We start from the raw sequence: 23,630 nt of genomic DNA on the forward strand, positions 1-23,630 counted from the left end.
TGGGTTTTGAGGCTGTTTTTGGATGTTTTTCAACACTGCATACTATAACAAGCTTCTACGTGTTATTCTAAGTGGTTTTCAGCATTTTTTGGACATGTCAAATTTTGACATTTTCGCCTTTACTATAGCCTTGCCTGTTTGGTCATTTTTTCAACATGCTATTTTATGGGTTTTGAGGCTGTTTTTGGATGTTTTTTCAACACTGCATACTATAACAAGCATCTACGTACGATACTAAGTGGTTTTTAGCACTTTTTTGGACATGTCAAATTTTGACATTTTCGCCTTACTATAGCCTTGCTTCTTTGGTCATTTTATCAACATGCTATTTTATGGGTTTTGAGGCTGTTTTGGATGTTTTTTCAACACTGCATACTATAACAAGCCTCTATGTACGATCCTAAGTGGTTTTCAGCTGTTTTTTGGACATGTCAAATTTTGACATTTTCGCCATACTATAGCCTTGCCTTTTTGGTCATTTTTTCAACATGCTATTTTATGGGTTTTGGGGTCGTTTTGGGATGTTTTTTCAACACTGCATACTATAACAAGCCTCTACGTACGATCCTAAGTGGTTTTCAGCTGTTTTTTGGACATGTCAAATTTTGACATTTTCGCCATACTATAGCCTTGCTTCTTTGGTCATTTTTTCAACATGCTATTTTATGGGTTTTGAGGCTGTTTTGGATGTTTTTCAACACTGCATACTATAACAAGCATCTACGTACGATCCTAAGTGGTTTTCAGCATTTTTTTGGACATGTCAAATTTTGACATTTTCGCCATACTATAGCCTTGCTTCTTTGGTCATTTTTTCAACATGCTATTTTATGGGTTTTGAGGCTGTTTTTGGATGTTTTTTCAACACTGCATACTATAACAAGCATCTACGTACGATCCTAAGTGGTTTTCAGCATTTTTTTGGACATGTCAAATTTTGACATTTTCGCCATACTATAGCCTTGCTTCTTTGGTCATTTTTTCAACATGCTATTTTATGGGTTTTGAGGCTGTTTTTGGATGTTTTTTCAACACTGCATACTATAACAAGCCTCTACGTACGATCCTAAGTGGTTTTCAGCATTTTTTTGGACATGTCAAATTTTGACATTTTCGCCATACTATAGCCTTGCTTCTTTGGTCATTTTTTCAACATGCTATTTTATGGGTTTTGAGGCTGTTTTTGGATGTTTTTTCAACACTGCATACTATAACAAGCTTCTACGTGTTATTCTAAGTGGTTTTCAGCTGTTTTTTGGACATGTCAAATTTTGACATTTTCGCCATACTATAGCCTTGCTTCTTTGGTCATTTTTTCAACATGCTATTTTATGGGTTTTGAGGCTGTTTTTGGATGTTTTTTCAACACTGCATACTATAACAAGCATCTACGTACGATACTAAGTGGTTTTTAGCACTTTTTTGGACATGTCAAATTTTGACATTTTCGCCTTACTATAGCCTTGCTTCTTTGGTCATTTTTTCAACATGCTATTTTATGGGTTTTGAGGCTGTTTTTGGATGTTTTTTCAACACTGCATACTATAACAAGCCTCTACGTACGATCCTAAGTGGTTTTCAGCTGTTTTTTGGACATGTCAAATTTTGACATTTTCGCCATACTATAGCCTTGCTTCTTTGGTCATTTTTTCAACATGCTATTTTATGGGTTTTGAGGCTGTTTTTGGATGTTTTTTCAACACTGCATACTATAACAAGCTTCTACGTGTTATTCTAAGTGGTTTTCAGCATTTTTTTGGACATGTCAAATTTTGACATTTTCGCCTTACTATAGCCTTGCTTCTTTGGTCATTTTTTCAACATGCTATTTTATGGGTTTTGAGGCTGTTTTTTGATGTTTTTTCAACACTGCATACTATAACAAGCATCTACGCATTTATACTAAGTGGTTTTTAGCACTTTTTTGGACATGTCAAATTTTGACATTTTCGCCTTACTATAGCCTTGCTTCTTTGGTCATTTTATCAACATGCTATTTTATGGGTTTTGAGGCTGTTTTGGATGTTTTTTCAACACTGCATACTATAACAAGCCTCTATGTACGATCCTAAGTGGTTTTCAGCTGTTTTTTGGACATGTCAAATTTTGACATTTTCGCCATACTATAGCCTTGCCTTTTTGGTCATTTTTTCAACATGCTATTTTATGGGTTTTGAGGCTGTTTTGGATGTTTTTTCAACACTGCATACTATAACAAGCCTCTATGTACGATCCTAAGTGGTTTTCAGCTGTTTTTTGGACATGTCAAATTTTGACATTTTCGCCATACTATAGCCTTGCTTCTTTGGTCATTTTTTCAACATGCTATTTTATGGGTTTTGAGGCCGTTTTGGGATGTTTTTTCAACACTGCATACTATAACAAGCCTCTACGTATACTAAATGGTTTTTAGCACTTTTTTGGACATGTCAAATTTTGACATTTTCGCCATACTATAGCCTTGCTTCTTTGGTCATTTTTTCAACATGCTATTTTATGGGTTTTGAGCCATTTTTGATTTATTTCCACACTGCATATTACTACATGTCTCTGCACACTATACTAAGTGGTTTTCAGCAGTTTTTTGGACATGTCAAATTTTGACATTTTCGCCATACTATAGCCTTGCTTCTTTGGTCATTTTTTCAACATGCTATTTTATGGGTTTTGAGGCTGTTTTTGGATGTTTTTTCAACACTGCATACTATAACAAGCATCTACGTACGATCCTAAGTGGTTTTCAGCATTTTTTTGGACATGTCAAATTTTGACATTTTCGCCATACTATAGCCTTGCTTCTTTGGTCATTTTTTCAACATGCTATTTTATGGGTTTTGAGGCTGTTTTGGATGTTTTTCAACACTGCATACTATAACAAGCATCTACGTACGATCCTAAGTGGTTTTCAGCATTTTTTTGGACATGTCAAATTTTGACATTTTCGCCATACTATAGCCTTGCTTCTTTGGTCATTTTTTCAACATGCTATTTTATGGGTTTTGAGGCTGTTTTTGGATGTTTTTTCAACACTGCATACTATAACAAGCCTCTATGTACGATCCTAAGTGGTTTTCAGCTGTTTTTTGGACATGTCAAATTTTGACATTTTCGCCATACTATAGCCTTGCTTCTTTGGTCATTTTTTCAACATGCTATTTTATGGGTTTTGAGGCTGTTTTTGGATGTTTTTTCAACACTGCATACTATAACAAGCTTCTACGTGTTATTTTAAGTGGTTTTCAGCATTTTTTTGGACATGTCAAATTTTGACATTTTCGCCATACTATAGCCTTGCCTTTTTGGTCATTTTTTCAACATGCTATTTTATGGGTTTTGAGGCCATTTTGGGATGTTTTTTCAACACTGCATACTATAACAAGCCTCTACATACGATCCTAACTGGTTTTCAGCTGTTTTTTGGACATGTCAAATTTTGACATTTTCGCCATACTATAGCCTTGCTTCTTTGGTCATTTTTTCAACATGCTATTTTATGGGTTTTGAGGCTGTTTTTGGATGTTTTTCAACACTGCATACTATAACAAGCTTCTACGTGTTATTCTAAGTGGTTTTCAGCATTTTTTTGGACATGTCAAATTTTGACATTTTCGCCATACTATAGCCTTGCTTCTTTGGTCATTTTTTCAACATGCTATTTTATGGGTTTTGAGGCTGTTTTTGGATGTTTTTTCAACACTGCATACTATAACAAGCTTCTACGTGTTATTCTAAGTGGTTTTCAGCATTTTTTTGGACATGTCAAATTTTGACATTTTCGCCATACTATAGCCTTGCTTCTTTGGTCATTTTTTCAACATGCTATTTTATGGGTTTTGAGGCTGTTTTTGGATGTTTTTTCAACACTGCATACTATAACAAGCTTCTACGTGTTATTCTAAGTGGTTTTCAGCATTTTTTTGGACATGTCAAATTTTGACATTTTCGCCATACTATAGCCTTGCTTCTTTGGTCATTTTTTCAACATGCTATTTTATGGGTTTTGAGGCTGTTTTGGGATGTTTTTCAACACTGCATACTATAACAAGCCTCTACGTGCGATACTAAATGGTTTTAGCACTTTTTTTTGGACATGTCAAATTTTGACATTTTCGCCATACTATAGCCTTGCTTCTTTGGTCATTTTTTCAACATGCTATTTTATGGGTTTTGAGGCTGTTTTTGGATGTTTTTTCAACACTGCATACTATAACAAGCTTCTACGTGTTATTTTAAGTGGTTTTCAGCATTTTTTTGGACATGTCAAATTTTGACATTTTCGCCATACTATAGCCTTGCCTTTTTGGTCATTTTTTCAACATGCTATTTTATGGGTTTTGAGGCCATTTTGGGATGTTTTTTCAACACTGCATACTATAACAAGCCTCTACATACGATCCTAACTGGTTTTCAGCTGTTTTTGGACATGTCAAATTTTGACATTTTCGCCATACTATAGCCTTGCTTCTTTGGTCATTTTTCAACATGCTATTTTATGGGTTTTGAGGCTGTTTTTGGATGTTTTTCAACACTGCATACTATAACAAGCTTCTACGTGTTATTCTAAGTGGTTTTCAGCATTTTTTGGACATGTCAAATTTTGACATTTTCGCCATACTATAGCCTTGCTTCTTTGGTCATTTTTTCAACATGCTATTTTATGGGTTTTGAGGCTGTTTTGGATGTTTTTCAACACTGCATACTATAACAAGCTTCTACGTGTTATTCTAAGTGGTTTTCAGCATTTTTGGACATGTCAAATTTTGACATTTTCGCCATACTATAGCCTTGCTTCTTTGGTCATTTTTTCAACATGCTATTTTATGGGTTTTGAGGCTGTTTTTGGATGTTTTTTCAACACTGCATACTATAACAAGCCTCTATGTACGATCCTAAGTGGTTTTCAGCTGTTTTTTGGACATGTCAAATTTTGACATTTTCGCCATACTATAGCCTTGCTTCTTTGGTCATTTTTTCAACATGCTATTTTATGGGTTTTGAGGCTGTTTTTGGATGTTTTTCAACACTGCATACTATAACAAGCCTCTACGTACGATCCTAAGTGGTTTTCAGCTGTTTTTGGACATGTCAAATTTTGACATTTTCGCCATACTATAGCCTTGCTTCTTTGGTCATTTTTTCAACATGCTATTTTATGGGTTTTGAGGCTGTTTTTGGGATGTTTTTCAACACTGCATACTATAACAAGCTTCTCACGTGCGATACTAAATGGTTTTAGCACTTTTTGGACATGTCAAATTTTGACATTTTCGCCATACTATAGCCTTGCTTCTTTGGTCATTTTTTCAACATGCTATTTTATGGGTTTTGAGGCTGTTTTTGGATGTTTTTTCAACACTGCATACTATAACAAGCCTCTACGTGTGATGCTAAGTGGTTTTCAGTTGTTTTGGACATGTCAAATTTTGACATTTTCGCCATACTATAGCCTTGCTTCTTTGGTCATTTTTTCAACATGCTATTTTATGGGTTTTGAGGCTGTTTTGGGATGTTTTTCAACACTGCATACTATAACAAGCCTCACGTATGCGATACTAAATGGTTTTCAGCATTTTTTTGGACATGTCAAATTTTGACATTTTCGCCATACTATAGCCTTGCTTCTTTGGTCATTTTTTCAACATGCTATTTTATGGGTTTTGAGGCTGTTTTTGGATGTTTTTCAACACTGCATACTATAACAAGCTTCTACGTGTTATTTTAAGTGGTTTTCAGCATTTTTTGGACATGTCAAATTTTGACATTTTCGCCATACTATAGCCTTGCCTTTTTTGGTCATTTTTTCAACATGCTATTTTATGGGTTTTGAGGCCATTTTGGGATGTTTTTTCAACACTGCATACTATAACAAGCCTCTACATACGATCCTAACTGGTTTTCAGCTGTTTTTTGGACATGTCAAATTTTGACATTTTCGCCATACTATAGCCTTGCTTCTTTGGTCATTTTTTCAACATGCTATTTTATGGGTTTTGAGGCTGTTTTTGGATGTTTTTTCAACACTGCATACTATAACAAGCTTCTACGTGTTATTCTAAGTGGTTTTCAGCATTTTTTTGGACATGTCAAATTTTGACATTTTCGCCATACTATAGCCTTGCTTCTTTGGTCATTTTTTCAACATGCTATTTTATGGGTTTTGAGGCTGTTTTTGGATGTTTTTTCAACACTGCATACTATAACAAGCTTCTACGTGTTATTCTAAGTGGTTTTCAGCATTTTTTTGGACATGTCAAATTTTGACATTTTCGCCATACTATAGCCTTGCTTCTTTGGTCATTTTTCAACATGCTATTTTATGGGTTTTGAGGCTGTTTTGGATGTTTTTCAACACTGCATACTATAACAAGCTTCTACGTGTTATTCTAAGTGGTTTTCAGCATTTTTTTGGACATGTCAAATTTTGACATTTTCGCCATACTATAGCCTTGCTTCTTTGGTCATTTTTTAAACATGCTATTTTATGGGTTTTGAGGCCGTTTTGGGATGTTTTTTCAACACTGCATACTATAACAAGCCTCTACGTGCGATACTAAATGGTTTTTAGCACTTTTTTGGACATGTCAAATTTTGACATTTTCGCCATACTATAGCCTTGCTTCTTTGGTCATTTTTTCAACATGCTATTTTATGGGTTTTGAGGCTGTTTTTGGATGTTTTTTCAACACTGCATACTATAACAAGCCTCTACGTACGATCCTAAGTGGTTTTCAGCTGTTTTTTGGACATGTCAAATTTTGACATTTTCGCCATACTATAGCCTTGCTTCTTTGGTCATTTTTTCAACATGCTATTTTATGGGTTTTGAGGCTGTTTTTGGATGTTTTTTCAACACTGCATACTATAACAAGCTTCTACGTGTTATTCTAAGTGGTTTTCAGCATTTTTTGGACATGTCAAATTTTGACATTTTCGCCATACTATAGCCTTGCCTTTTTGGTCATTTTTTCAACATGCTATTTTATGGGTTTTGAGGCCATTTTGGGATGTTTTTTCAACACTGCATACTATAACAAGCCTCTACATACGATCCTAACTGGTTTTCAGCTGTTTTTTGGACATGTCAAATTTTGACATTTTCGCCATACTATAGCCTTGCTTCTTTGGTCATTTTTTCAACATGCTATTTTATGGGTTTTGAGGCTGTTTTTGGATGTTTTTTCAACACTGCATACTATAACAAGCTTCTACGTGTTATTCTAAGTGGTTTTCAGCATTTTTTTGGACATGTCAAATTTTCACATTTTCGCCATACTATAGCCTTGCTTCTTTGGTCATTTTTTCAACATGCTATTTTATGGGTTTTGAGGCTGTTTTTGGATGTGTTTTCAACACTGCATACTATAACAAGCCTCGATGTACGATCCTAAGTGGTTTTCAGCTGTTTTCTCGACATGTCAAATTTTGACATTTTCGCCATACTATAGCCTTGCTTCTTTGGTCATTTTTTCAACATGCTATTTTATGGGTTTTGAGGCTGTTTTTGGATGTTTTTTCAACACTGCATACTATAACAAGCTTCTACGTGTTATTCTAAGTGGTTTTCAGCATTTTTTTGGACATGTCAAATTTTCACATTTTCGCCATACTATAGCCTTGCTTCTTTGGTCATTTTTTCAACATGCTATTTTATGGGTTTTGAGGCTGTTTTTGGATGTTTTTTCAACACTGCATACTATAACAAGCATCTACGTACGATCCTAAGTGGTTTTCAGCATTTTTTTGGACATGTCAAATTTTGACATTTTCGCCATACTATAGCCTTGCTTCTTTGGTCATTTTTTCAACATGCTATTTTATGGGTTTTGAGGCTGTTTTTGGATGTTTTTTCAACACTGCATACTATAACAAGCATCTACGTACGATACTAAGTGGTTTTTAGCACTTTTTTGGACATGTCAAATTTTCACATTTTCACCATACTATAGCCTTGCTTCTTTGGTCATTTTTTCAACATGCTATTTTATGGGTTTTGAGGCTGTTTTGGATGTTTTTCAACACTGCATACTATAACAAGCCTCTACGTGCGATACTAAGTGGTTTTAGCACTTTTTGGACATGTCAAATTTTGACATTTTCGCCATACTATAGCCTTGCCTTTTTGGTCATTTTTTCAACATGCTATTTTATGGGTTTTGAGGCTGTTTTTGGATGTTTTTCACCACTGCATACTATAACAAGCATCTACGTACGATCCTAAGTGGTTTTCAGCATTTTTTTGGACATGTCAAATTTTGACATTTTCGCCATACTATAGCCTTGCTTCTTTGGTCATTTTTTCAACATGCTATTTTATGGGTTTTGAGGCTGTTTTTGGATGTTTTTTCAACACTGCATACTATAACAAGCTTCTACGTGTTATTCTAAGTGGTTTTCAGCATTTTTTTGGACATGTCAAATTTTGACATTTTCGCCATACTATAGCCTTGCTTCTTTGGTCATTTTTCAACATGCTATTTTATGGGTTTTGAGGCTGTTTTTGGATGTTTTTTCAACACTGCATACTATAACAAGCCTCTATGTACAATCCTAAGTGGTTTTCAGCTGTTTTTTGGACATGTCAAATTTTGACATTTTCGCCATACTATAGCCTTGCTTCTTTGGTCATTTTTTCAACATGCTATTTTATGGGTTTTGAGGCCGTTTTGGGATGTTTTTTCAACACTGCATACTATAACAAGCCTCTACGTGCGATACTAAATGGTTTTTAGCACTTTTTTGGACATGTCAAATTTTGACATTTTCGCCATACTATAGCCTTGCTTCTTTGGTCATTTTATCAACATGCTATTTTATGGGTTTTGGGGCCGTTTTTGGATTTATTTCCACACTGCATATTACTACATGTCTCTGCACACTATACTAAGTGGTTTTCAGCAGTTTTTTGGACATGTCAAATTTTGACATTTTCGCCATACTATAGCCTTGCTTCTTTGGTCATTTTTTAAGCATGCTATTTTATGGGTTTTGAGGCCGTTTTGGGATGTTTTTCAACACTGCATACTATAACAAGCATCTATGTACGATCCTAAGTGGTTTTCAGCATTTTTTTGGACATGTCAAATTTTGACATTTTCGCCATACTATAGCCTTGCCTTTTTGGTCATTTTTTCAACATGCTATTTTATGGGTTTTGAGGCTGTTTTTGGATGTTTTTTCAACACTGCATACTATAACAAGCTTCTACGTGTTATTCTAAGTGGTTTTCAGCATTTTTTTGGACATGTCAAATTTTGACATTTTCGCCATACTATAGCCTTGCTTCTTTGGTCATTTTTTCAACATGCTATTTTATGGGTTTTGAGGCTGTTTTTGGATGTTTTTTCAACACTGCATACTATAACAAGCCTCTATGTACGATCCTAAGTGGTTTTCAGCTGTTTTTTGGACATGTCAAATTTTGACATTTTCGCCATACTATAGCCTTGCTTCTTTGGTCATTTTTTCAACATGCTATTTTATGGGTTTTGAGGCTGTTTTGGGATGTTTTTTCAACACTGCATACTATAACAAGCTTCTACGTGTTATTCTAAGTGGTTTTCAGCATTTTTTTGGACATGTCAAATTTTGACATTTTCGCCATACTATAGCCTTGCTTCTTTGGTCATTTTTTCAACATGCTATTTTATGGGTTTTGAGGCTGTTTTGGATGTTTTTCAACACTGCATACTATAACAAGCATCTACGTACGATACTAAGTGGTTTTTAGCACTTTTTTGGACATGTCAAATTTTGACATTTTCGCCATACTATAGCCTTGCTTCTTTGGTCATTTTTTCAACATGCTATTTTATGGGTTTTGAGGCTGTTTTTGGATGTTTTTCAACACTGCATATTATAACAAGCCTCTACGCACGATACTAAGTGGTTTTCAGCATTTTTTTGGACATGTCAAATTTTGACATTTTCGCCATACTATAGCCTTGCTTCTTTGGTCATTTTTTCAACATGCTATTTTATGGGTTTTGAGGCTGTTTTGGGATGTTTTTTCAACACTGCATACTATAACAAGCCTCTACGTGCGATACTAAGTGGTTTTTAGCACTTTTTTGGACATGTCAAATTTTGACATTTTCGCCATACTATAGCCTTGCCTTTTTGGTCATTTTTTCAACATGCTATTTTATGGGTTTTGAGGCTGTTTTTGGATGTTTTTTCAACACTGCATACTATAACAAGCCTCTACGTACGATCCTAAGTGGTTTTCAGCTGTTTTTTGGACATGTCAAATTTTGACATTTTCGCCATACTATAGCCTTGCTTCTTTGGTCATTTTTTCAACATGCTATTTTATGGGTTTTGAGGCTGTTTTGGATGTGTTTTCAACACTGCATACTATAACAAGCTTCTACGTGTGATTCTAAGTGGTTTTCAGCATTTTTTGGACATGTCAAATTTTGACATTTTCGCCTTACTATAGCCTTGCTTCTTTGGTCATTTTTTCAACATGCTATTTTATGGGTTTTGAGGCTGTTTTTGGATGTTTTTCAACACTGCATACTATAACAAGCCTCTATGTACAATCCTAAGTGGTTTTCAGCTGTTTTTGGACATGTCAAATTTTCACATTTTCGCCATACTATAGCCTTGCTTCTTTGGTCATTTTTTCAACATGCTATTTTATGGGTTTTGAGGCCGTTTTGGGATGTTTTTTCAACACTGCATACTATAACAAGCCTCTACGTGCGATACTAAGTGGTTTTTAGCACTTTTTTGGACATGTCAAATTTTGACATTTTCGCCATACTATAGCCTTGCTTCTTTGGTCATTTTATCAACATGCTATTTTATGGGTTTTGGGGCCATTTTTTGGATTTATTTCCACACTGCATATTACTACATGTCTCTGCACACTATACTAAGTGGTTTTCAGCAGTTTTTTGGACATGTCAAATTTTGACATTTTCGCCATACTATAGCCTTGCTTCTTTGGTCATTTTTTAAGCATGCTATTTTATGGGTTTTGAGGCCGTTTTGGGATGTTTTTTCAACACTGCATACTATAACAAGCATCTATGTACGATCCTAAGTGGTTTTCAGCATTTTTTTGGACATGTCAAATTTTGACATTTTCGCCATACTATAGCCTTGCCTTTTTGGTCATTTTTTCAACATGCTATTTTATGGGTTTTGAGGCCATTTTGGGATGTTTTTCAACACTGCATACTATAACAAGCCTCTACATACGATCCTAACTGGTTTTCAGCTATTTTTGGACTTGTCAAATTTTGACATTTTCGCCTTACTATAGCCTTGCTTCTTTGGTCATTTTTTCAACATGCTATTTTATGGGTTTTGAGGCTGTTTTGGATGTTTTTTCAACACTGCATACTATAACAAGCCTCTATGTACGATCCTAAGTGGTTTTCAGCTGTTTTTTGGACATGTCAAATTTTGACATTTTCGCCATACTATAGCCTTGCTTCTTTGGTCATTTTTTCAACATGCTATTTTATGGGTTTTGAGGCTGTTTTTGGATGTTTTTTCAACACTGCATACTATAACAAGCTTCTACGTGTTATTCTAAGTGGTTTTCAGCATTTTTTTGGACATGTCAAATTTTCACATTTTCGCCATACTATAGCCTTGCTTCTTTGGTCATTTTTTCAACATGCTATTTTATGGGTTTTGAGGCTGTTTTTGGATGTTTTTTCAACACTGCATACTATAACAAGCATCTACGTACGATACTAAGTGGTTTTTAGCACTTTTTTGGACATGTCAAATTTTGACATTTTCGCCATACTATAGCCTTGCTTCTTTGGTCATTTTTTCAACATGCTATTTTATGGGTTTTGAGGCTGTTTTTGGATGTTTTTTCAACACTGCATACTATAACAAGCATCTACGTACGATACTAAGTGGTTTTTAGCACTTTTTTGGACATGTCAAATTTTCACATTTTCACCATACTATAGCCTTGCTTCTTTGGTCATTTTTTCAACATGCTATTTTATGGGTTTTGAGGCTGTTTTGGGATGTTTTTTCAACACTGCATACTATAACAAGCCTCTACGTGCGATACTAAGTGGTTTTTAGCACTTTTTTGGACATGTCAAATTTTGACATTTTCGCCTTACTATAGCCTTGCCTTTTTGGTCATTTTTTCAACATGCTATTTTATGGGTTTTGAGGCTGTTTTGGATGTTTTTTCAACACTGCATACTATAACAAGCCTCTATGTACGATCCTAAGTGGTTTTCAGCTGTTTTTTGGACATGTCAAATTTTGACATTTTCGCCATACTATAGCCTTGCTTCTTTGGTCATTTTTTCAACATGCTATTTTATGGGTTTTGAGGCTGTTTTTGGATGTTTTTTCAACACTGCATACTATAACAAGCTTCTACGTGTTATTCTAAGTGGTTTTCAGCATTTTTTTGGACATGTCAAATTTTGACATTTTCGCCTTACTATAGCCTTGCTTCTTTGGTCATTTTTTCAACATGCTATTTTATGGGTTTTGAGGCTGTTTTTGGATGTTTTTTCAACACTGCATACTATAACAAGCCTCTATGTACAATCCTAAGTGGTTTTCAGCTGTTTTTTGGACATGTCAAATTTTGACATTTTCGCCATACTATAGCCTTGCTTCTTTGGTCATTTTTTCAACATGCTATTTTATGGGTTTTGAGGCTGTTTTGGGATGTTTTTTCAACACTGCATACTATAACAAGCTTCCCACGTACGATACTAAATGGTTTTTAGCACTTTTTTGGACATGTCAAATTTTGACATTTTCGCCATACTATAGCCTTGCTTCTTTGGTCATTTTATCAACATGCTATTTTATGGGTTTTGGGGCCATTTTTTGGATTTATTTCCACACTGCATATTACTACATGTCTCTGCACACTATACTAAGTGGTTTTCAGCATTTTTTTGGACATGTCAAATTTTGACATTTTCGCCATACTATAGCCTTGCTTCTTTGGTCATTTTTTAAGCATGCTATTTTATGGGTTTTGAGGCCGTTTTGGGATGTTTTTTCAACACTGCATACTATAACAAGCATCTATGTACGATCCTAAGTGGTTTTCAGCATTTTTTTGGACATGTCAAATTTTGACATTTTCGCCATACTATAGCCTTGCCTTTTTGGTCATTTTTTCAACATGCTATTTTATGGGTTTTGAGGCCATTTTGGGATGTTTTTTCAACACTGCATACTATAACAAGCCTCTACATACGATCCTAACTGGTTTTCAGCTGTTTTTTGGACATGTCAAATTTTGACATTTTCGCCATACTATAGCCTTGCTTCTTTGGTCATTTTTTCAACATGCTATTTTATGGGTTTTGAGGCTGTTTTTGGATGTTTTTTCAACACTGCATACTATAACAAGCTTCTACGTGTTATTCTAAGTGGTTTTCAGCATTTTTTTGGACATGTCAAATTTTGACATTTTCGCCATACTATAGCCTTGCTTCTTTGGTCATTTTTTCAACATGCTATTTTATGGGTTTTGAGGCTGTTTTTGGATGTTTTTTCAACACTGCATACTATAACAAGCATCTACGTACGATACTAAGTGGTTTTTAGCACTTTTTTGGACATGTCAAATTTTGACATTTTCGCCTTACTATAGCCTTGCTTCTTTGGTCATTTTTTCAACATGCTATTTTATGGGTTTTGAGGCTGTTTTGGGATGTTTTTTCAACACTGCATACTATAACAAGCCTCTACGTGCGATACTAAGTGGTTTTTAGCACTTTTTTGGACATGTCAAATTTTGACATTTTCGCCTTACTATAGCCTTGCCTTTTTGGTCATTTTTTCAACATGCTATTTTATGGGTTTTGAGGCTGTTTTTGGATGTTTTTTCAACACTGCATACTATAACAAGCCTCTACGTACGATCCTAAGTGGTTTTCAGCATTTTTTTGGACATGTCAAATTTTGACATTTTCGCCATACTATAGCCTTGCTTCTTTGGTCATTTTTTCAACATGCTATTTTATGGGTTTTGAGGCTGTTTTTGGATGTTTTTTCAACACTGCATACTATAACAAGCCTCTATGTACGATCCTAAGTGGTTTTCAGCTGTTTTTTGGACATGTCAAATTTTGACATTTTCGCCATACTATAGCCTTGCTTCTTTGGTCATTTTTTCAACATGCTATTTTATGGGTTTTGAGGCTGTTTTTGGATGTTTTTTCAACACTGCATACTATAACAAGCTTCTACGTGTTATTTTAAGTGGTTTTCAGCATTTTTTTGGACATGTCAAATTTTGACATTTTCGCCATACTATAGCCTTGCCTTTTTGGTCATTTTTTCAACATGCTATTTTATGGGTTTTGAGGCCATTTTGGGATGTTTTTTCAACACTGCATACTATAACAAGCATCTACGTACGATCCTAAGTGGTTTTCAGCATTTTTTTGGACATGTCAAATTTTGACATTTTCGCCATACTATAGCCTTGCTTCTTTGGTCATTTTTTCAACATGCTATTTTATGGGTTTTGAGGCTGTTTTTGGATGTTTTTTCAACACTGCATACTATAACAAGCTTCTACGTGTTATTCTAAGTGGTTTTCAGCATTTTTTTGGACATGTCAAATTTTGACATTTTCGCCATACTATAGCCTTGCTTCTTTGGTCATTTTTTCAACATGCTATTTTATGGGTTTTGAGGCTGTTTTTGGATGTTTTTTCAACACTGCATACTATAACAAGCCTCTACGTACGATCCTAAGTGGTTTTCAGCTGTTTTTTGGACATGTCAAATTTTCACATTTTCGCCATACTATAGCCTTGCTTCTTTGGTCATTTTTTCAACATGCTATTTTATGGGTTTTGAGGCCGTTTTGGGATGTTTTTTCAACACTGCATACTATAACAAGCCTCTACGTGCGATACTAAATGGTTTTTAGCACTTTTTTGGACATGTCAAATTTTGACATTTTCGCCATACTATAGCCTTGCTTCTTTGGTCATTTTTTCAACATGCTATTTTATGGGTTTTGAGGCTGTTTTTGGATGTTTTTTCAACACTGCATACTATAACAAGCTTCTACGTGTTATTTTAAGTGGTTTTCAGCATTTTTTTGGACATGTCAAATTTTGACATTTTCGCCATACTATAGCCTTGCCTTTTTGGTCATTTTTTCAACATGCTATTTTATGGGTTTTGAGGCCATTTTGGGATGTTTTTTCAACACTGCATACTATAACAAGCCTCTACATACGATCCTAACTGGTTTTCAGCTGTTTTTTGGACATGTCAAATTTTGACATTTTCGCCATACTATAGCCTTGCTTCTTTGGTCATTTTTTCAACATGCTATTTTATGGGTTTTGGGGCCATTTTTTGGATTTATTTCCACACTGCATATTACTACATGTCTCTGCACACTATACTAAGTGGTTTTCAGCAGTTTTTTGGACATGTCAAATTTTGACATTTTCGCCTTACTATAGCCTTGCTTCTTTGGTCATTTTATCAACATGCTATTTTATGGGTTTTGAGGCTGTTTTTGGATGTTTTTTCAACACTGCATACTATAACAAGCCTCTATGTACGATCCTAAGTGGTTTTCAGCTGTTATTTGGACATGTCAAATTTTGACATTTTCGCCACACTATAGCCTTGCCTTTTTGGTCATTTTTTCAACATGCTATTTTATGGGTTTTGGGGTCGTTTTGGGATGTTTTTTCAACACTGCATACTATAACAAGCCTCTACGTACGATCCTAAGTGGTTTTCAGCTGTTTTTTGGACATGTCAAATTTTGACATTTTCGCCATACTATAGCCTTGCTTCTTTGGTCATTTTTTCAACATGCTATTTTATGGGTTTTGAGGCCGTTTTGGGATGTTTTTTCAACACTGCATACTATAACAAGCCTCTACGTGCGATACTAAGTGGTTTTCAGCATTTTTTTGGACATATAAAATTTTGACATTTTCGCCATACTATAGCCTTGCTTCTTTGGTCATTTTTTCAACATGCTATTTTATGGGTTTTGAGGCTGTTTTTGGATGTTTTTTCAACACTGCATACTATAACAAGCTTCTACGTGTTATTCTAAGTGGTTTTCAGCATTTTTTTGGACATGTCAAATTTTGACATTTTCGCCATACTATAGCCTTGCCTTTTTGGTCATTTTTTCAACATGCTATTTTATGGGTTTTGAGGCCATTTTGGGATGTTTTTTCAACACTGCATACTATAACAAGCCTCTACGTGCGATACTAAGTGGTTTTTAGCACTTTTTTGGACATGTCAAATTTTGACATTTTCGCCATACTATAGCCTTGCTTCTTTGGTCATTTTTTCAACATGCTATTTTATGGGTTTTGGGGCCATTTTTTGGATTTATTTCAACACTGCATATTACTACATGTCTCTGCACACTATACTAAGTGGTTTTCAGCAGTTTTTTGGACATGTCAAATTTTGACATTTTCGCCTTACTATAGCCTTGCTTCTTTGGTCATTTTTTCAACATGCTATTTTATGGGTTTTGAGGCTGTTTTTGGATGTTTTTTCAACACTGCATACTATAACAAGCCTCTATGTACGATCCTAAGTGGTTTTCAGCTGTTTTTTGGACATGTCAAATTTTGACATTTTCGCCATACTATAGCCTTGCCTTTTTGGTCATTTTTTCAACATGCTATTTTATGGGTTTTGGGGTCGTTTTGGGATGTTTTTTCAACACTGCATACTATAACAAGCCTCTACGTACGATCCTAAGTGGTTTTCAGCTGTTTTTTGGACATGTCAAATTTTCACATTTTCGCCATACTATAGCCTTGCTTCTTTGGTCATTTTTTCAACATGCTATTTTATGGGTTTTGAGGCCGTTTTGGGATGTTTTTTCAACACTGCATACTATAACAAGCCTCTACGTGCGATACTAAGTGGTTTTCAGCAGTTTTTTTGGACATGTCAAATTTTGACATTTTCGCCATACTATAGCCTTGCTTCTTTGGTCATTTTTTCAACATGCTATTTTATGGGTTTTGAGGCTGTTTTGGATGTTTTTCAACACTGCATACTATAACAAGCTTCTACGTGTTATTTTAAGTGGTTTTCAGCAGTTTTTTGGACATGTCAAATTTTGACATTTTCGCCATACTATAGCCTTGCCTTTTTGGTCATTTTTTCAACATGCTATTTTATGGGTTTTGAGGCCATTTTGGGATGTTTTTTCAACACTGCATACTATAACAAGCCTCTACATACGATCCTAACTGGTTTTCAGCTGTTTTTTGGACATGTCAAATTTTGACATTTTCGCCATACTATAGCCTTGCTTCTTTGGTCATTTTTTCAACATGCTATTTTATGGGTTTTGAGGCTGTTTTTGGATGTTTTTTCAACACTGCATACTATAACAAGCTTCTACGTGTTATTCTAAGTGGTTTTCAGCATTTTTTTGGACATGTCAAATTTTGACATTTTCGCCATACTATAGCCTTGCCTTTTTGGTCATTTTTTCAACATGCTATTTTATGGGTTTTGAGGCCGTTTGGGATGTTTTTTCAACACTGCATACTATAACAAGCCTCTACGTGCGATCCTAAGTGGTTTTCAGCACTTTTTTGGACATGTCAAATTTTGACATTTTCGCCTTACTATAGCCTTGCTTCTTTGGTCATTTTATCATCATGCTATTTTATGGGTTTTGAGGCTGTTTTGGATGTTTTTTCAACACTGCATACTATAACAAGCCTCTACGTGCGATACTAAGTGGTTTTTAGCATTTTTTTGGACATGTCAAATTTTGACATTTTCGCCTTACTATAGCCTTGCCTTTTTGGTCATTTTTTCAACATGCTATTTTATGGGTTTTGAGGCCGTTTGGGATGTTTTTTCAACACTGCATACTATAACAAGCCTCTACGTGCGATCCTAAGTGGTTTTCAGCACTTTTTTGGACATGTCAAATTTTGACATTTTCGCCTTACTATAGCCTTGCTTCTTTGGTCATTTTATCATCATGCTATTTTATGGGTTTTGAGGCTGTTTTGGATGTTTTTTCAACACTGCATACTATAACAAGCCTCTACGTGCGATACTAAGTGGTTTTTAGCATTTTTTTGGACATGTCAAATTTTGACATTTTCGCCTTACTATAGCCTTGCCTTTTTGGTCATTTTTTCAACATGCTATTTTATGGGTTTTGAGGCCGTTTGGGATGTTTTTTCAACACTGCATACTATAACAAGCCTCTACGTGCGATCCTAAGTGGTTTTCAGCACTTTTTTGGACATGTCAAATTTTGACATTTTCGCCTTACTATAGCCTTGCTTCTTTGGTCATTTTATCATCATGCTATTTTATGGGTTTTGAGGCTGTTTTGGATGTTTTTTCAACACTGCATACTATAACAAGCCTCTACGTGCGATACTAAGTGGTTTTTAGCATTTTTTTGGACATGTCAAATTTTGACATTTTCGCCTTACTATAGCCTTGCCTTTTTGGTCATTTTTTCAACATGCTATTTTATGGGTTTTGAGGCTGTTTTTGGATGTTTTTTCAACACTGCATACTATAACAAGCCTCTATGTACGATCCTAGGTGGTTTTCAGCACTTTTTTAGACATGTCAAATTTTGACATTTTCGCCATACTATAGCCTTGCCTTTTTGGTCATTTTTTCAGCATGCTATTTTATGGGTTTTGAGGCTGTTTTGGGATGTTTTTTCAACACTGCATACTATAACAAGCTTCTACGTGTTATTCTAAGTGGTTTTCAGCAGTTTTTTGGACATGTCAAATTTTGACATTTTCGCCATACTATAGCCTTGCTTCTTTGGTCATTTTTTCAACATGCTATTTTATGGCTTTTGAGGCTGTTTTTGGATGTTTTTTCAACACTGTATACTATAACAAGCCTCTATGTGCGATCCTAAGTGGTTTTCAGCAGTTTTTTGGACATGTCAAATTTTGACATTTTCGCCTTACTATAGCCTTGCTTTTTTGGTCATTTTATCATCATGCTATTTTATGGGTTTTGAGGCTGTTTGGGATGTTTTTTCAACACTGCATACTATAACAAGCCTCTACGTGCGATACTAAGTGGTTTTTAGCATTTTTTTGGACATGTCAAATTTTGACATTTTCGCCTTACTATAGCCTTGCCTTTTTGGTCATTTTTTCAACATGCTATTTTATGGGTTTTGAGGCTGTTTTTGGATGTTTTTTCAACACTGCATACTATAACAAGCCTCTATGTACGATCCTAAGTGGTTTTCAGCACTTTTTTAGACATGTCATATTTTGACATTTTCGCCATACTATAGCCTTGCTTCTTTGGTCATTTTTTTCAACATGCTATTTTATGGGTTTTGAGGCCGTTTTGGGATGTTTTTTCAACACTGCATACTATAACAAGCCTCTACGTGCGATACTAAGTGGGTTTTAGCACTTTTTTGGACTTGTCAAATTTTGACATTTTCGCCTTACTATAGCCTTGCCTTTTTGGTCATTTTTTCAGCATGCTATTTCATGGGTTTTGAGGCCGTTTTGGGATATTTTTTCAACACTGCATACAATAACAAGCTTCTACGTGTTATTCTAAGTGGTTTTCAGCATTTTTTTGGACATGTCAAATTTTGACATTTTCACCATACTATAGCCTTGCTTCTTTGGTCATTTTTTCAACATGCTATTTTATGGGTTTTGAGGCTGTTTTTGGATGTTTTTTCAACACTGCATACTATAACAAGCTTCTACGTGTTATTCTAAGTGGTTTTCAGCATTTTTTTGGACATGTCAAATTTTGACATTTTCGCCATACTATAGCCTTGCTTCTTTGGTCATTTTTTCAACATGCTATTTTATGGGTTTTGAGGCTGTTTTTGGATGTTTTTTCAGCACTTCATACTATAACAAGCATCTACGTACGATCCTAAGTGGTTTTCAGCACTTTTTTCGACATGTCATATTTTGACATTTTCGCCATACTATAGCCTTGCTTCTTTGGTCATTTTTTCAACATGCTATTTTATGGGTTTTGAGGCTGTTTTTGGATGTTTTTTCAACACTGCATATTACAACAAGCATCTACGTGCGATACTAAGTGGTTTTCAGCAGTTTTTTGGACATGTCAAATTTTGACATTTTCGCCTTAGTATAACCTTGCTTCTTTGGTCATTTTTTCAGCATGCTATTTCATAGCTTTTGGGGCCGTTTTGGGATGTTTTTTCAACGCTGCATACTATAACAAGCCTCTACGTGCGATACTAAGTGGTTTTCAGCACTTTTTTGAACTTGTCAAATTTTGACATTTTCGCCTTACTATAGCCTTGCTTCTTTGGTCATTTTATCAACATGCTATTTTATGGGTTTTGAGGCTGTTTTTGGATGTTTTTTCAACACTGCATACAATAACAAGCTTCTACGTGTTATTCTAAGTGGTTTTCAGCATTTTTTTGGACATGTCAAATTTTGACATTTTCGCCTTAGTATAACCTTGCTTCTTTGGTCATTTTTTCAGCATGCTATTTCATAGCTTTTGGGGCCGTTTTGGGATGTTTTTTCAACGCTGCATACTATAACAAGCATCTACGTACGATCCTAAGTGGTTTTCAGCACTTTTTTGGACATGTCAAATTTTGACATTTTCGCCATACTATAGCCTTGCTTCTTTGGTCATATTCATTTTTTCAAAATGTTATTTTATGGGTTTTGGGGCCATTTTTTGGATTTATTTCCACACTGCATATTACTACATGTCTCTGCACACTATACTAAGTGGTTTTTCAGCAGTTTTTTGGACATGTCAAATTTTGACATTTTCGCCATACTATAGCCTTGCTTCTTTGGTCATTTTTTCAACATGCTATTTTATGGGTTTTGAGGCTGTTTTTGGATGTTTTTTCAACACTGCATACAATAACAAGCTTCTACGTGTTATTCTAAGTGGTTTTCAGCATTTTTTTGGACATGTCAAATTTTGACATTTTCACCATACTATAGCCTTGCTTCTTTGGTCATTTTTTCAACATGCTATTTTATGGGTTTTGAGGCTGTTTTTGGATGTTTTTTCAACACTGCATACTATAACAAGCCTCTACGTACGATCCTAAGTGGTTTTCAGCTGTTTTTTGGACAGGTCAAATTTGGATAATTTCGCCATACTATAGCCTTGCTTCTTTGGTCATTTTTTCAACATGCTATTTCATGGCTTGTTGTTTGGGATGTTTTTTCAACACTGGATTCTATAACAAGCCTCTACGTACGATCCTAAGTGGTTGTCAGTAGTTTTTTGGACATGTCAAATTTAGAAATTTCCGCCATACTATAGCCTTGTTTCTTTGGTCATTTTTTCAACACTGCACACTATGACAAGCCTCTATGTGCTATACTAAGTGGTTTTCAGCAGTTTTTTGGACATGTCAAATTTTGAAATTTCCACCATACAATAGCCTTTCTTTGCTCATTTTTTCAACATGCTATTTTATGGGTTTTGAGGCCGTTTTGGGATGTTTTTTCAACACTGCATACTATAACAAGCCTCTACGTGCTATACTAAGTGGTTTTCAGCAGTTTTTTTGGACATGTCAAATTTTGACATTTTTGCCATACTATAGCCTTTCTTCTTTGGTCATTTTTTTCAACATGCTATTTTTTGGGGTTTGAGGCCGTTTTGGAATGTCTTTTTTTCTATAATAAGCCTCTACATGTTATTCTAAGTGGTTTTCAGCAGTTTATTGGACATGTCAGATTTTGATATTTTCGCCTTGCTGTTTTGGTCACTTTTTCAACATGGTATTTTATGGGTTTTTGGGCCATTTTGGGGATTTATTTCAGCACTGCATATTATTAGATGTCTCTGCATGCTATACTGAGTGGTTTTCAGCAGTTTTTTGGACATGTAAAATTTTGATATTTTCGCCATAGTATAGCCTTGCTTCTTTGGTCATTTTTTCAACATGCTATTTTATGGGTTTTGAGGCTGTTTTTGGATGCATTTCAGCACTGCATACTATAACATGTTATACTAAGTCGTTTACAGCAGTTTATTGGACATGTCAAATTGTTACATTTTCACCATATTATAGCCTTGCTTCTTTGGTCATTTTTTCAACATGGTATTTCATGGTTTTTGGTGCTGTCTTGGGAAGTCTGTCCAACACTGTATGCTATTACATGCCTCTACATGCTACACTAAGTGGTTTTCAGCTTTTTTTTTTTTTTGGACATGTCAGATTTAGACATTGTTGCCATACTATAGCCTTGAATTTTTGGTCATTTTTTCAGCATGCTATGTTATGGGTCTGGGAGCTGTTTTGAAATATCTTTTCATCACTGTGTACTATAACATGCCTGTATATGCTATCCTAAGCAGTTTTCAGCTCATTTTTGGACATGTCATTTTTTGACATTTTTCACCATACTATAGCATGGCATTGTAGATCGTTTTTTTTTAGCATACCATATTATGGTGTTTTGGGTCTTTTTTGCAACATTCTATGCTACGACATGTCTTGGCTGCTATATTATGTGGTTTTCAGCTGATTTTTGGACATGTCATTTTTTGACAGTTTTCGCCATAGTATATTATGGTGTATTCGGTTGTTTTTCAACAAGCTATGCTATGATGTATTTCAGCACGCTATTTCATATTAGCTGATTTTTGGACATGTCATATTTTTACATTTTTCACCAAAGTATGGCATTTTCATTCAGTTTTTTTTTCACATGCCATATTATGGTATGTTCTGTCATTTTTGCAAACTTCCATGCTATGGCACCTTATTTCAGGCGTTTTCAGCTGTTTTTGGGACATGTCATATTTTGATATTTTCACCATACTACAGTATGGCATTTTCTGTCATGTATTCGACATGCTGTATTGTGGTGTTTTGGGTAGTTTTTGCAACTTTCTATGCTATGGCATTTCACGGCACGCAGTCTTATATGCTTTTTAGCTGTTTTTTGGACATGTCACTTTTTGACATTTTTCACCATACTATAGTATGGCATTTTCTGACATTTTTTTAAAAATGCTATATAATGGTGTTTTGCCTCTTTTTGCAACATTCTATGCTATGATGTGTCTGGGCATGCTATAGTATGGCATTTTTAGGGCTGTTTTTCAACATGCTATATTATAGTGTTCATAATCACCTGAAATTTTTTGGTCCTTTCCTGTGAGGTTATCAGTGTTTTTTCCAGATCAATTTTCTGTTCCCTTTTGTGTTACTTATTATATTAAGATAAAACTAAGATTTAACTCATATTAGCTCATGAATAAGTCTATTTTCTTGGACCTTTGTAGATAAACATGTTGATCGTAGTTTTAATTGCTTTCTTTGTGCTTTTTGTGGCATCTCTGCTCTTAATCAGCTTCTTTAAGTTTACATTGAATCCGAGTAAATAATTTGTACTTTTTTATTCTAACTGGACATCCATGTTAACTCTTTCCTTCAGAGCTGATTCTACAAGTTAAGGTGTTACAGCCATAGTCTAGCTCATCAGAGGACAGGACATCATCCCAGTTCAAGTTATTAATTTCACTGATAAATTCTGCCTGTTAGGCTATTGGGATGCACTGACAGGCCCTAGTCTTAGTTGCTGTGTTCCTAAATCTATTTTTTGCAATTTTCTCGCAAACAGGGTAAAGTTATGATCTGACAGACCGGTGATTAA

This window comes from Plectropomus leopardus, chromosome 23, assembly GCF_026936395.1.
Source record: "Plectropomus leopardus strain MGB_pleo_1.0 chromosome 23, ASM2693639v1, whole genome shotgun sequence".
Classification (NCBI taxonomy): domain Eukaryota; kingdom Metazoa; phylum Chordata; class Actinopteri; order Perciformes; family Serranidae; genus Plectropomus; species Plectropomus leopardus.